The sequence below is a fragment of the Pseudochaenichthys georgianus genome, chromosome 17 (assembly GCF_902827115.2).
Source record: "Pseudochaenichthys georgianus chromosome 17, fPseGeo1.2, whole genome shotgun sequence".
In the NCBI taxonomy this organism is placed as follows: domain Eukaryota; kingdom Metazoa; phylum Chordata; class Actinopteri; order Perciformes; family Channichthyidae; genus Pseudochaenichthys; species Pseudochaenichthys georgianus.
Genome location: NC_047519.1, coordinates 14,086,912 through 14,103,538, shown reverse-complemented (window position 1 = coordinate 14,103,538; position 16,627 = coordinate 14,086,912). Strand labels below are relative to the sequence as shown.

At 41.6% G+C, this 16,627-nt stretch overlaps 2 long non-coding RNA genes across 2 annotated transcripts; one reads left to right on the top strand and one right to left on the bottom strand.

Moving 5' to 3' along the window:
- Positions 1-789: 789 nt before the first annotated feature.
- LOC117462415 (uncharacterized) lies at positions 790-1,222 on the top strand. Its single transcript, XR_004553819.1, has 2 exons — positions 790-890; positions 1,081-1,222. It is a non-coding gene; the product is annotated as an uncharacterized lncRNA (long non-coding RNA).
- A 3,576-nt stretch (positions 1,223-4,798) lies between these two features.
- Positions 4,799-5,419, bottom strand: LOC117462280 (uncharacterized). Its single transcript, XR_004553812.2, has 3 exons — positions 5,312-5,419; positions 4,992-5,166; positions 4,799-4,880 (listed from the first exon to the last, which is right to left on the bottom strand). It is a non-coding gene; the product is annotated as an uncharacterized lncRNA (long non-coding RNA).
- Between the last annotated feature and the right edge of the window lie 11,208 nt (positions 5,420-16,627).

Sequence of the window (16,627 nt, the reverse complement as noted above, 5' to 3'; positions counted from 1 at the left end):
TTTCAGGTTGTTATGGTTTAAATATTGATCCGATATTGACGCTAGTCCTGCGTCAAACCATAGCAACCATGGAATCCTCGACGTCCATTTTGTAAAAATAAATATTGAATCTGTATATAATAATTGGTATTAAACTGGAAATGTATAACACGCAGCTTTCAGTTTGCTAGCTTAGAGATAAATCACAATGTGCAGCAGAGACAAATATCAATACATGGTTTATCCTTATCTTTAACCTAAAGACGAAACCTCTATGGAAATAAATTATGAAAGCACTTGTTATTGAACTATTAGTGGTAGGCCTACGTACCTGTTGATGTTGTTGTTGGTCTGATCATTACTCAAATACAGCAAGTTGAGCTTATGAAACATCGAACACCGATCTAAAATGTAAAGTACAATCAGCCTGAGATGAAGTCCATGTCTTCCTATGAATTTACAGATCTGAATGCTTCCAGTGTCTGATATAAAACGTGTTTAACTCTATATATAGAAACACCCAAAGGCAGGAAATGTGGGATCTGGAATGACAGGAAAGATTATTTTCAAAATAAAAACAGGAAGTGACCAGATCAAAACACAAAACTATAGTAAAAACATAACTAAACCTAACATATCTGTCAAGTCACACGTGCTGTGATTTCATTGCAATCATCATGTAAAATATAAACTAGACTTTGTTTATATTTTCCTCTGAGTGAACCATACTGTGGCAACTGGACACAAGATAGACCTGTGTTTTGTTAAATATACATTAAAGAGTTTGTCTCTTTCATGATTGTTTGCAGGGCTCTTCCTGGGTGTATGGCCTTCCTGAAGTGGGACAGGAGACAACAAGAACAACACAACCAGTGTGATCCACAGTGGTCAACACCTAGCACCCCAAACACGTGACTGCTTTGATATTGAATTCAATGAAAACACCTCTATTAAATAATCCTGTGTTCTGTGACATACTTTACCCTCAGTGATGTGTTAAAGCTGAACTACTTCCAAACAATGTTGTCACCAGGAATCTGTTTCAACTGAAAGTATTTGTAACAACAAACAAATGTAATTCCTTCTCCATCACACAACCAGAAACAAGAAAACGTTTGTCCAGAGGGTGGCGCCAGAGGACAGGCTGAGTTACTACAAAGATCAAATGGTTTATCCTGTGAAGGAGCTATACACCAACTTTCACTGTAGTCAGTTTGCAAATATTAAAGAAATTTAATTATTATCAATCTTGTAGTTCACAATAAAAATGAATGTATCTACAAACAAAAACGTTTTAAAAACGTATTTAAAATGGGATGTCAACTTGCGAGTGTGTTACAATTGGTGCCACACTGCTGATTTATTAACTATTACTTCCATGAACAGTCGATTCAAAAATGATGTGCTGGTTATAGCAAGGGATTATATTCTTGGCATTTTGTTCTAATCATCCTTCAAGATAAAACCAGTATAAATTAATAATGAAATAAAGATGATGATCATTTTTAAAGAGCATACATTTATTTTTTCAAAAGGTAACTCCTGTAAAAGGTAATTATACAAACATCTAAAAATGAAGAATGAATGCAAATCAAGAATCTGGCTCTTTCCAGAGAAACTTAAGAAACAATACCTGGCTTGATCAAAACAGCTGCCACTGAATTGCACTTTATTACCGTCTTTAATACTATTAATAGTAGGTAAAAATGTACAAAAGTCTTACAAAGAAATAAAAACAGTCTAGAGCATGAGAAACAGACTTACATTTCAACACTGCCAGACTGAAAGGTTGTTCCACAAGCAAACTGACCCCCTATTCCATAATTCTTAAAACATGGCAAATGAAAATCAACACAAAATCCTGGTTCTCTAGTTAGGGATTACTTTTTTAAATCCATCCATCCTGAGGGGGGGCATGGACCAAATTCCAAGCCAATCTATTCAATAATTGTCAAAAATGTGTCACTAGAAACAGAAATGGTCAACCTCATAGTGACAGAGGAAGGGGATCTACCCATCCTCTGGGGTTCAGCACTGTCCATCAAATAGTTGAGCCAAACTGTTGGCAGGCTAAACAATTATTGATATTGAACCTGCACATGTACATTGGAGTTGTAACTAGTAATTGACCAATCAATAGGTGCCTCCAGAGAAAAAAATACCAACTTCCAAAAAATGCCAGAAAATGCAGTTTTTAGATCTTGGCTTTTCTCTGTTAAATATGATATTAAAGTCAACATCTTTGGGTTTGGACCATAGGTTTGGACTCAACAAAACATTGAATCACTTGGACACCAGATTATACTTGTTGATTACACAACATTGATTGGTTTAAATTGTGTACAATGCTTTTGTAATTTTCCCCTTCGATTCGGAGAAACAAATATGTGTTCAGTTTAGGATGGCCGAAGACACTACACTACCCAGAATCCTCAGCTATCGTTTGGGACTACACCATGTGCTTAGCTTGACAAACCCCGTGATCAGTCTTCAACCTCTGTGATTGGATGCGCGAAGTTTACACAGAGCGTCAAAAAGGACTTTGAAATGGAATGAAACCCATCGACGGCACACTATTCAAAACAGGAATCGAACGTGTCCTACCTAAGAGTCTATATACAAGTGATTGGAATATGATTAGATAAATAATTTCTAAGTAGCAGCCAGATGAATGTTATTTCTAAGTTCAGGTGTTTAATAATCATATAGCCTGTGGGATGAAGCTGTCTCTGTGTCTGGTGGTTTTAGTCCGGATGCTGCGGTACCGCCTGCCAGACTGCAGCAGACAGAACAGTTTGTGGCTGGGGTGATGGGGTCTTTTATAATCCTGAGGGCTTTCTTTAAGGTTAACCTGGTATTTTTACTCCACTACATTTATTTTAGTTACTTTACAGATTTGGATTAATGATGTGAAATATAAACAACCCTTAAATCAGACTTTAGTTACACCTGCATGAAATTCAGTGAAGGTGATTGTCAAGTGCCAACAATCAGGAGAGATATTTGATAGTTGGTGCTTGAGAAGATTAAATATTTATCTGCAGATCCGTTTAAAGCATATTCATTACTCGTTATTCTCTACTAATAGTTAATTAAAGACTGTATATAATTGCTATTTTGCACATCCCTTTCAAGATTTCAAGATTTTCTAAGGTTTATTGACATATCATATACACAACAGTGCAGTTATGCAATGAATGAAAAACTTGGGTCACAGGTTCCTCAACAGTGCATTACAAGACATCTATCAATGTGTGTATACTTCCACCATTACACTGTCGTATTCTGCACATTTCTTTAAATAAATATAATATAATATAATATTAGTTAGCACATCCTCCTATCAGGCACTAAACTGTTTTACTCTAGATATCATTTGAGTATCTTCTTGATATTTTCTATTCTATATTTATATAATTGACCTTCTACTTTCCCACTATTTTGTATGTACTCTTAATATGTAAATGTTTTCATAAAATATAACACATTCAAAAGTGCTTTACAAAAATGAAAGACATTAAGAAAAAGGCATTTTAAACAGTCGTTAAAAAGCAACACAATCTTCCTGCATTGCAATTACTCTAAACGTGCAATAACGTGCTTCAACCAGTAGGTGGTTTGGGTTAAAAGGCTCTCAAGTTTACAGTGTTAACAAAATAAAATATACTGCTGTTTCCGGTTTAGTTTACTACGAATATTATTTTGTTATTGTTTTGATATTTGTAACACAAAAGCGATGGAAAAAACCCATAGCAACCAAAAAAAGATGGTCTTAACATGACCCAGTGGTCTAGTAGTTAATAAAAAACAATAATATCAAAACAAAATATTACTACTAACTTTATTGTGAAATTAAAACAGAACGGTAAAAGAATAGTTTCCGGTATATTCTGATGCCCGATCTCTGTAGATAAATAAAGAACTACGACAGACGTGTAATATTTAATGCAGCCCAACAATTTATTACAATGCATTCATGTGATGACTTTCAAAGAGTAAAGCAAGCACTGCTGAATAAAGTATGATTTTCTCTTTTACAAAACGTTTTTTTTCATATGGAATGCAGTTGGAGGTCAACCAATCAAAAAGCTTGAGGACTGATCACGGGGTTTGTCAAGCTAAGCACATGGTGTAGTCCCAAACGATAGCTGAGGATTCTGGGTAGTGTAGTGTCTTCTGCCGTCCAAAAACTCAGAAAAAATATTTGTTTCTCCGAATCGAAGGGGGAAAATACAAAAGCATTGTACACAATTCAAACCAATCAATGTTGTGTAATTAACAAGGACAATTTGGTGTTTTTTAGTCGATGAGTAGTGCAGATATCACTGTAAAATCAATCGACAGTAAGGAGAATAGGCTACTTACTTCCGGGTGTAAAATTCTCCGTTATCCAATGGGAATGGACGCTCGTAATACAATACAGGGGACATGATCATTATCTTTTAAATAACGTTAACTAAAGGGAACAATCTATTTGACACAGCTGAAGCTCTGGCCTTCCTTAAAAACTAACTAATTTAATAAAAATCACAGTTGCATTACACACAATGCACTGTTTTTTGAGAACACAAATTCGTAACTAATGTAATTTTTACATTCTGACGAAAAATACAAATACAAATAAAATAAAAGAAGCCTCCCGTGAGTTACTACAAGCTATAAAGTAGATTTAAAAAACGTTGTATAGAATAAAAGCTCACTGCGGGACGTTGTAGAAATGCGTGTGTGCACCACGACAAAGGAGCCTCATTCTGGTGTTGTTTGCGTGGTGCCAACACGTAAATGTAATAAAGTTCGTGACTCCACCACGCATTGTGGTGTTAAGGAGTCGTGGTGGAGTCACGCATTCTGGTGAGATCAGGTTGCCCAAACTATATGGACGCAGGCGACCGTCCGGGAACCTGAGAGGAGAAACACAAAATACATCTTGATGATGAAGGAAAATAGAGAGATAGATTTCTAAGAGAGTGGAAACTCTGTAAATTAACTGACTCGTTTGTGACACAACGTACCTCAGCATGTTATCCACAACTTCATGGTAGATGAGCTGGTACTCCTCGACTGAGCGGTTGTGGATCCTGATAGGGTCTTCGAGGTGCAGGGGAGCAATGGAGGTCCGGGGGCCACATTAGAGACAGGTGGCAGGTCAGCAGAAGCAGCAGGGCGCCTGCGCTTTGTATGTGGCACCTGGAGAATGTGCCAGAGGATGTCAGACTCTAGCAAACTTCTTACTTAACAAAATACTTTAATAATTGAGGAAACAATACTTCAGTTCTTGAAGATTAAACCGTGTACACTTTCAAGGAACAGAGTTGAGGATCAGATGTCTCACCTGGTCGTCCCTGCAGCAGGGACACTGTCTGCAGACGGCAGGCCTCCTCTGGCGGGCAGAGACTCTCCTTCCTGTCTGGTCGGGCACTCGATCCTGAAACAACACACACTCATGTTAGGATGAGGCTTTACAAGTACCTGCAGGTCAGGATTTACCTTTTTCTAATATTTTGTCATGTCGTAATAGGAAAATCAAATGTGTTATTGCTAGTTTTATGCGCTGCAACATTACCTGGCCAAAACCTGATGTGGTTGTTGGATAAAAAACATAAATGAAGGAATTATGAAACATGTAATCAAAGTCTGAAAACCTCATCAAAAATGTTAAAGTAGGCTACTTCAGTTACTTTAATTAGCTACATTCAAAGTCACAATATGAATGTATTTCAGCTTGAAGCTGGGTTATATAGCCTACAAAGTTAATATAAATGATTTGTATTCGACAACATTTATGTGTTATTATATTCATATAGTTTAGATTAATTAATGTGTATTTTTTGGTATTTCGTACTGCATAGATTCATTAATTGAATCGTTTCAGTGGCACAGCCGACATGATCTTAATGTAGTATCAACTTTGTGTAACGGTACTTATAGTTACAAGAGCCTAAATGATTTGTTAAACATCAGTAGACTGTGAGGTTTCTGAAAATGTTGACGGTAAATTACATTGGAAACAACGGGGACATGAACGTAATGAAATCTTACATTTTCCATACTGAAAGTGGGTTTTCTCTGCGTAATAACTATCAGGCGGTCTGTGACGAAGGTGGCTTCGTCACTATGGACTGACGGCTTCAGGCCGGGTGATAGGGCACTTTGTTGGCGTGATTGCACAGTATATAGTAGGCTTGTTTGAGACACATTGCGGCTCGCCTCGAAAGTAGACGAGAGTAGCCGATCGCAGCCGGGGGAGGTGTCAAAAAGCTCGTCTTAAGTCGGACAGCTCGGACTCGGAGTCGGCTTGACTGGCTGGGTTTGCAATGGCGGAAATTGCGTTGACGTTTTTCGTTGCAGATGAAGTGGATGCAATAGAAATGCTCCTCCCTCTTAAAGGGAAATGGAAACACTTTTCAAACTGCTTTCCATGCGACAATATTACCATTAGGAAATGTATTTATCTAGTCTATTTCCAATGTAAACGATCGAGATACGCGAATTTACTTTTTGAAATACGTGCCTAATGACCATGGGCGCTTCCATTGCTCCGGGACTTTTCCAGTGACGTCACTGAGTGGGTACGGCTTCCTGGGCCAAAGCTCAATAACAAACAACATGGCGTGCAATGCACCAGTAGTTTACATTACAAGAAAACGGTCGTCGTCAGGAGTTTATTGTATTGCCCCAGGCTGCACAAATGGATTTTATACAAAGAAGGAAGAAGTACATTTCCATAGGCTGCCACTAAAGGATGAGAAGCTGCTCAAAGTCCAGTCTGGATGCCTGGTTCAATACAAAACATTGGATTTGAAGCCAGGATCTGTTCCCACAATATTCGATTTCTCAACGTATGCAGTCGGGAACACCGACCGTCCCAGCACGTCGGCCGCGCAAGACAATGACAGTGTCAACAAACGTGAAGTTCGAGCCACCAAACGAGTTGCTTCAGCTGCCGAGAGAGAGGTAAATATTGCAGCACTACCAGATTACGAGCTCACACATGTATTTACTGACACAGTGTGACCTTATTAATTAATGCAATCGCGTCCAAACTAAATGGTAGCTATTATTATGACGCACAATAGAGAATTGGGGGTGTTCTATAGCTCAACTAATTAAACTGGCATACACACGCTCATCTGTCAAAAACAGCCCTAAAAAGGCTAGTAGGCCTATTGCTATTGATGGATGGTATTGCAGGACCCAGAGCGCACGGAGCAGAGCGGACAGCAGATAACGGAATTGCAGTTTTATTGCTTATAGATTATCAGAACATTTCAAAGGGGACACAGCCCCATTGGATATTAACCTATGGATTAACTACATCATCGTTTTTATCGTTGTAATGCCATTGAAGACCAGTTTAGACCAGACAATGAGGAAGGTAAGCCGTTAGCCTGGCGTATGTTAGTACCTAGCGCCACTTGTTTTGATGTACGTTTTTGTGGATAACCTCGCGAGTTTGTATCTTTCAGTGTTGAGGTGGGCACCGTTAGATTCTGTGTCTCCTTGCGATCATAAACGATGTGTTGGATGTGCGGCTAGGATAAGTAATAAGGGAGCTAGGAGTGATTTTCGGTGCAGTAATAGGTTAGCATTTTCGCTCGGGGCTAATTCAGAGGCTCACTGTTAGCATTGTGGTTTTTTAATTTTTTTATTGCGGATCGTAGGCTATGCCACTCTATTCGACCGAATCGGTTCATAAGCATAGGCCATGGGATGCCTGGTAACTGTAGATGCTTCCACATCAATGTCATCTCCTGACGAATAGTCAAATTCATCGTTCAAAACGTCGATCTCATAGAGAGGCGAAGTCCCTCCCTTTCCGGGAGCCTCCATGGGACCCCGGAAGCGTACAATTATACATTGAAGTCAATGGAGAGAGAAAGGTTATCTTTTGATCCCGTTTGAATTGTGCCACGAATGACACATATGATGTTTGTCAATTTAAAAGAATATTTTGCAAGTCAAAAAAATTAAAATGTGTCGTAAAACTGTGAAGTTACACATTTTTATGTGTGAAACCGCTGAGTGAACTACAGGTCTCTAGTCTCGCACAATACGCGTCACCATCACAAAGACGGCCGTCACGTTAGCACGTTTCACCTGTTTCTTTCAGAATGAGAATAAAAGTATAAAACGAGGTGAACATCACTACAAGTCTGGACACGTTGAGAGCTGTACATACACGAAAGGGGAGTTAGTCGGTTCTGTAAGAGCAGCGGGACCGGCTTTACAAGGTTTCGGTGAGTAATATGAGTGCAATGTGTAACGTTAATGTCAGCTAGCTAACATTAGCTAACAAGGTACACTAACGTGTTTTGTTTTAGTAACTAGTGTTCTCCTTAAGAACTTCGTGGTCTCTGTGTATGCTGTGGATAACATTAGTGTTCACAAGAACAAGGTACACTCCCGTGTTTTGTTTTAGTTGCTCTTCAGATTGAAGCGGACAGTTTTATATAGTCTATACTGTATGTGTGATCTCCTTTTACATCTCGTTGTGTCATTTGAGTTTATTTGCTGTGTGTAGATTCAAGGATTTTGGTGACATGAACATGACCATCGCGGAGGCAGCCCAGTTACCATCCTTCTGTCTCTGTGAGGAGGGTGGGTCATATATCACCCATACTGGCACCAGGTCCAAGGGCAGCTGCACATCACAGACCGGAGTCTCTGCTACTTTGTTGTGTGGACCACGAAGGAGGCGATCATCATCCTCATCCCCAAAGACCCTGCATGGCATGGAAATCTCCTCCTCCTGGAACAATTCTACACCCAGCATATGCTCCCTGTGTTGGCCAGTAGAGAGGAGGACATTTAAATAAACATACTCTTAACACCCTCAGACTCTGCGTTGTGTTCCGTATGTGCGATGGGTGTTATGCAGAGGGGAGGAAAACAGGACACAGCAGATTGGGATTGTGGTGGAGACGCTGAGCAGTTATTTCATTGTTGCATGTAATTATTATTATACTGCGTGCTTCTTAGTTATTCCATCTTTTGCTGTAACATGGATCTGTATGTAACTCTATTTGTTATCTACCACACTTCCTTCTACATCATACACCATCATTATACATGATGGTGTATATAGGATATATATATTTGTATACATTACATATCTGTAAATTGTATAATTTAATTTTTCGTATTTGGGATTGTTGGAAACGTCTTTGATCTCTCTGTCTATAAACACAAACTGAGTAAGATTGACAATAAAGTTGACTTAAAATATATATATTCTTTATGAAAATAGTTGACTGTTGGAGAAATGAATCCAAATGAAACGTTGGACTGAACTACAACTACGCCTTTAAATCTCTACGGACTGTTTTTCAGTGGGATGGCAAGTTCCTATCTTTAAACATTTATTAGTTTTTTTCTCAGAACAGATTTGATTGAAGTTAATTTAACTTTGCCGACCATGTAAGGTCATTATTAAAAAAGGTACAATCAATTTGTTTAGGGTTGACTAAAATAATGATAAACATTTCATCTGGATAGCAGGGGGACAGAAAAGAAAACAAGGAGGGGAGCACTTAACACATGTCTACACAGACATCCACTCGAAGTCAACAATTTTCTGAAGAATGTGCTGACATGGGGGTTTAAATTGCCATGCCTCTTTTTGGCTTTCGAGCCCGTCTCAGGATTAATGCCAAGGAAGCACCTGAAAACAATAAGCCAAGACAACAATTTCAATTTTACATAGATTTATATGTTGCATAGTTTATTTTAAGGCACATGCAGCGGTGCCCCTTTCAATTTAAGTAAAACCTGCACCAAAGAAATAAATTAGTATTTAAAGCCAAGCAAGAGCGATACAAGCAAGAAAATCACTTAATTTGTTGTGTTATCACCGAGGATGGTCTGAATACAGTATTGTACTGTGAAATAATACAGTAACATGTTGGGAAATCCTGGTAATTATTTATCCAGTACATTCACAGTAATTAACTGAAATTCAAAATTACAGTATTATATTGTGAACATCACAGGTAAAGACTGTAAAGTGGTAAAACAGTAATTTATTGTAAAATATTAGAGCTAAATATTGTGAAATCATGGTAATATTTTAAAGTGTACATATTACAGATCTGCCGTAGTTCTTTATTTATAGAGCCCTGATGAAAAGACCTTTGGAAAAACTGAAGAAATGCCGCCGAAACTGAATACTTGACGTGGATCATAAATATATCAACAATTAAACAACATCTTCAATTTCTCTTCACACAATACGTCTCCTTGCAGTATCAACACTAATTCGGCTGACTTTTACATTTGATATAATTCATAGATAGGTTATATTTACACCATAACGGTGCACAGCTGATAGAAAATGAGATATTACTGATTTTCTTTGAATATAAGAATGTAAATACTGAGTCTGAAATAGAAAAGCAATATGCTGTAAAATTATGTGAAAACATGAATAAAACTACACATCTTCAGATGTTGTACATACATAAGTGTCCTACACTAATAATACAAAGTTATTATGGCTGTGTGTACCTTGTGTGCGCCGCCTAGTGGTTAAAACACGTTTTTTTTTTTAATTATTGTTTTTATGTGTTATATTTGATTAAAAAAATATTAAGAGTACATACTTTCATAGGGGGAAAGTAGAAGGTTTGTGATAGAAATATAGAATATAAAAAATCAAGAAGATACTGTAAGTGATCTCTACAATAAAACAGTTTAGTGCAGGATGTACAAAGATATTAATAGGAGGAGGTGCAAAACAGAAAAACGAATTAACCTTTATTTAAACATTAAATAACAGATTAAGGTCTTCTTTTAAATAAGAAAAAAACGTTGGGGGTATCTATCTACAGATAAATATTAAGCCTGACAAAGTACTTAACGTCTAATATATTGCTTTCCTGCAATGTTAACTATGTTGAAGCACTTATTTTAACTGATATTATGAATTATACTCTTATGTATGTAGATAGAATAAGAAATGTGCAGAATATGACAGTTTAATGGTGGAGGTACACACATATTGATAGATGTCTTGTAATGCACTGTTGAGGAACCTGACCCAAGTTGTTCATCCATTGCATAACTACACTGTAGTTGTGTATATGATATGTCAATAAACCTTTGAAAATCTTGAAATCTTGAAAGGGATGTGCAAAATAGCCATAATATACAGTCTTTAATTAACTATTAGTAGAGAATAACGAGTAATGAATATACTTTATTACTCTTTTCCATTCATGTCAATTGCAGATACATGTTTAGTCTTCTCAAGCACCAACTATCAAATATCTCTCCTGATTGTTGGCACTTGACAATCACCTTACCTGAATTTTACTCAGGTGTAACTAAAGTCTGATTTAAGGGTTGTTTATATTTCACATCATTAATCAGAATCTGCAAAGTAACTCAAATAAGTGTAGTGGAGTACAAACACCAGGTTAACCTTTGAATTGTAGTGGAGTAGAATTACAAAGTAACAATGAGCTGTCATGTGGGTATTAATGCTGCGCATTATGGACACAAGCGATTTTCACCCATTTATTAATTATATGTTTTACATTTGATAACACCAATGTGTTTAATACTGGCAACTTTTAATTGTGAGAAAAACGAAAACGTTCAGTAGAGACGTCCCATAGAACATTTTGCGAAACACAATAGCCAGCATGTAGTTCTGGGGGGGCGTTCGATTCCAGTTTTGGATAGTCTGGCGTGGTTTCGTTCCATTTCAAACAGCTGTTGCGTAACCTTGGCGCACTGCCACTCCAACATCCAATCCCAAAGTTTGAAGATTAATCACGGGGACTGTAGTCCTAAATTATAGCTGGGGATTATGGGTAGTGTAGTGTCTTCGGCCATCCTAAACTCAGAAATGTTGACAATCGCAATGATGCTCGAAATGTCCCTTATAGGCCTACGTCTGTTTCCGGTTATTTTATTTTGAAATTCAGTAAACCAATAAATAAAAGCAAGGATAATTGTGTGTTATTGGTGAGTAAATAACAGTGTGTTATTTTGAAAAGAATAACAAATTAGACCTGAGGTTACGTACTGTAACCCAGCTTCTATGAGTATAGGCGCAGCCCTCTAAGGCTATCGCTATTGGGTAATCCCACTGCACGTGTGCAGCACTGACAGATTTAATCCACGCCCACCTGGGCCCCACCTCCGGCCTCACTTCCGTATAAATAGGAAGATGGCCCGTCCAACTGCTCCCACACAAACAGCTTTTCTTCAGCTATTCGCGGAGCCAGTGGGGCCCGAACCTTAGAGGGCTGCGCCTATACTCATAGAAGCTGGGTTACAGTACGTAACCTCAGTACTATTTCGTATGAGGCTTCGCCCTCTAAGGCTATCGCTATTGGGTTAAGGGCGAAGCAGGATGTAGTCCACGCCTCACTGGTCCGTCCGTAACCAGAAGCACAAAAACCCATCTACTCAATTAATAACCCATGCGAAAAAGAAGGAGCATCACAGTCCCAGGAAATATAGCATTATTCCAAATGAATATTCTCTTTAAGGGAATGAAGGTGAATACCCGTCGTTTAAAAAAAGAGAGATAAACAAATCCCACTTGTTAAACCTATAAAAGAGGGGCAAAAGGGGCAGCTCTCTGAATGCCGATAGGCAGGAGAGAGGGCACACCGTTTAGTCCCTGACATTACTCAATCTGACAGAACAGCAGTACTGAATGTGTAAGAGAGGAATGGGAGACATCCCTCAAATAAAAACGAATAAAAGAACAGAGGGAAGACCAAGATGCAGCATTGCAAATGTCTCCCACTGTCATTCCTCCATGCAACGCCATAGAGGTTGAAATTCCTCTGGTGCTGTGCGCTTTGATGTTTTCTGGGGGATCCACCCCAGAGTAGACATACGCCTGTGATACAGCCTCACACAACCAGTGTGACAGCCGCTGTGCAGACAGAGGCTGCCCTATTGAGCGCTCTCTGTAATGCACAAACAGGCGCTGAGACTTGCGCAACGTCCCTGTGCGTGCAATATAACATGACAGCGCACGTACGGGACAGAGGAGATGAGATGTGGCTTCCTCCTCCGATGTGTGAAGAGGAGGGAAGAAGCCATCCAAAGTGATCCCTCTCGATCTAAAAGAGCTTGTGATCACCTTTGGCATAAAAGCCGGTTTAAGGCGCAAAACAGCTGAGCTGCCATCTCCTTGGATCCGGAGACATGACGGAGCCACAGAGAGAGCAGACATATCACTCACCCTTTAGCTGATGTGAGAGCCAAGAGCAGAGCTACTTTGGCTGACAAGAACTTCAGGGGGACCTGATCTAAAGGTTCAACTGGAGCTTTACTCAGTGCGCGTAACACTAAGCCAAAAACCCATTGAGGCGCTAAAGCGCGTGACACATGTCTGAGTCTCTGTGCTCCCCGTAGAAAACGTTTTTTGTCAGAGGGTGACTACACACCGTGCTGACCCCAAACCTACGTGGTAAGATGAAATGGCAGCAGCATGTTTTTACCGTGCTATAAGTAAATTCCTGTCCAGCAACAGCTGGAGGAACGACAGCACGAGGCAGGGGGGCCAACGGGGTCCAGGCTTCTCCCTGCACACCACACGGAACGCTGTCCATTTGGCTGTGTAGGATGTGTGTTCAGCAGCTGCGCTGATCGAACACCTCCCTGGTGATTTATGTAGGCCGCCGCTGCTTTGTTGTCTGTTTGAATCAACATATGTTGATTGTACAGCAACGGGACGAAGTGCTGGAGCACTTTCCATACGGAGAGTAATTCCAGCACGTTTATATGGAGAGACATGTGACCCGGCCACTGTCCCCCCACTGCCTGCGACATGCACGTTCCTCAGCCTGCGGGAGATCCGTCTGTGAACACTGCGGTGTGTGACGTCACTCTGCTCAGGGGCACCCCCACTGACGTGGAGATTTTTCCAGTGGGTCAAATCCAAAACCACGGAAGGAGGAATGTACACCATGCGTCTCCTCTGACGCACGGGGTCGATGCACAGGCGAATAAACCACCTGGAGTCTCCTCACTATGAAGGAGACCCAGGGGGATCACCACGTGACCAGCTGATATCATGTCTAACAGCTGCATCACGGAGAGGGCTGTCACCGCCCCGCGGGGTGTGACGTGTCCCGGAGGAGAGCTGTCACTTTCTCCCCTCTCCGCTGTGAGAGTCGCGCTCTCATGCGGGCTGAGTTCAATTCCACTCCCAGTTAAAAAGATAACCTGGGAGGGACGAGGACAGCTCTCCTTCCAGTTGATAATGAAACCCAGGTTGACAGATGAGATACTAGCTGTATCGTCTGTAAGCCGCTTCCTCCCTTCCTGGAGCGAGCCAGCCACAGCCGGTCGTCCAGGTAAAATAACACTCATCCCCATTCTGAGTAGCTGCTCCCACCGGCTCCACCCACTTTGAAAAAGTGCATGGAGCCAGGAATGAGAAACACAGGAAATTCTGTGTTTCGGGATGATGGTTACGTGGAGGACTGCATCCTTCAGGACTATGGATGTGCACCTCCCTGGTGCACTCCAGCACCTGTTTGATCATCAGCATGGGAAAAGGCCATTCCCTTGTTGGACACTGACAGATCGAGGATGGGACTCATTCCCCCCACCCCGTCTCCTTCGGGACCAGAAAATACCGGGAGTAAAAACCCTGATTTTCTTCCCCATGAGGAACCCTGGAAAAAAGCTTCCTTTTAACCAGAGTTCCTGCCGCTCTGCACGGAGCGCGAGACACTGTTCCCGGGATGACAGGACTTCCTGTATCCCGTAGAACTGCGGGGGGGAGAGGCGAACTGCAGAGACTACTCTCTGCCCCTCCGCCTGCTCATCCATCTGTCCATCAGACACACGCGCCGCCACCCTGAGTACCATCCAGTACTCTGATAGCGCCAGGTGTACATTCTCTGGATGTGCTGTGGTTGGTGGCAAACCACGCCAGAGCCCTCCACACGCTGCATTTCACACAGGCTCTCATTATGTCGCCGTTTAGGAGAAGACTCGTAAACTGCGCATTCACGCTCAACATCACTAAGGGATGAGCGGAGGTGTGTGCAGTGCTGTCCACCCGAGGTGTAATAATGGCCCTCCGTGGGCTTATTACGACCGTGGGTAGGAGGTACGTCTGAGACAGAGGAAAAATCCGTGCTGCCTAAACCCAAAAAGTTTAAAGGTAGACGGATTGAATAGTACGCCCTGCTGTTTTATTAACCGATAAGTTAAAAAACCCAGCCGGCTTAGGCAGCGAGCCATGCTGCCAAGTAACCAATAGGCTATTGGCAGCCGGCTTAACCGGGGAGCCTTGCTGCATATTATATTCCATCTGTCCATTGAACACACGCGCCGCCACTCAGCGCGCCAACCTGCTCTGGATGTGCTGTGGTTGTCATGGTGACGAGCCACGCCAGAGCCCTCCAGACGCTGCACCTCACACAGGCTGTCATTATGTCCACTGTAACACATTTTCCTGTCAAACAACAGTAAAGCGCCGGCAGTCTCTTCACAGACGCCTGCACTTCACTGCCATACCACAGTACTCATACTGTGAAAGGATTTTACAGCCTCTCATTAACAGTAAAATACCGGCAGCAGTCGCCAGCAATACACTGAAATTATACAGTATTCATACTGTTGAACAATTTCAGCTTATTACTGTAGACAATTTAATAATTCACAGAAACATTCTGGTTAGGGGGCTGCCAGTAGATTAGTGCCGAAAATCAGCTGAAAAATAACAGTAATTGCTTACAGTGTTAAACCGGACACCGAGGTGCGTTCACGCTCAACACCCCTAAGGGGTGAGCGGAGCTGTGTGCAGTGCTGTCCTCACTGTAATAATGGCACTCGTGGGCTCATTACCGTGTGTAGGAGGTAGGTTTGGGACAGAGGAGAAAAACTGAGCTGCCTAAAAACCAATAGGTTTTAAAGACAGCCTATTTATGCAGCGAGCCATGCTGCCTATAACCGACAGGTGAGGGGCAGCCGGCTTACCCGGTGGGCCTTGCTGCTTATTATTATTCATCTGTCCATCGAACACACACGTCGCCATTCTGAGTAATATTCTGAGAGCGCGCGACATGCTCTGGATGTGCTGTGGTTGTCATGTTGACGAGCCACGTCAGAGCCCTCGCCGCCGTTGCCCGTGAAGCAACCCAAGAGGGGGCCGGACCGAAAAGCTGAGAGGGGCCCTCCACACGCTGCATCTCACACCGGCTCTCATCCTGTCTCTGTTTAGGAGAAGGCTCGTAAACTGGACATTGAGGCGCGTTCACGCTCAAACCTGCTGAGGGAATGAGCGGAGGCGTGTGCAGTGCTATTCACACAGTGCGTAATAACAGCCCTGGGCTCATTACGACCGTGTGTAGTAGGCACATCTGGGACAGAGGAAAAAAACCGTGCTGCCTGCTAGCCGACAGGTTAGGAGCATCAGGTTTAAACGTCAAGCCTTGCTGTCTAATAACCGCCCGGTTAAATACAGCTGGCTTGCGCCACGAGCCCTGCTGCCTGCTGACTGACAGGTTACAGCCGGCTCTTGCACCTCCACACACTGTATTGCACAGCGGCTCTCATCATGTCGCCGTTTAGGAGAAGGCTCGTAGACCGGACATTCACGCTCAAACCCGCTTGAGGAATGAAAGGTGTGTGGAGGCATATCTGTGACATAGGAAACAAGTCCGTGCTG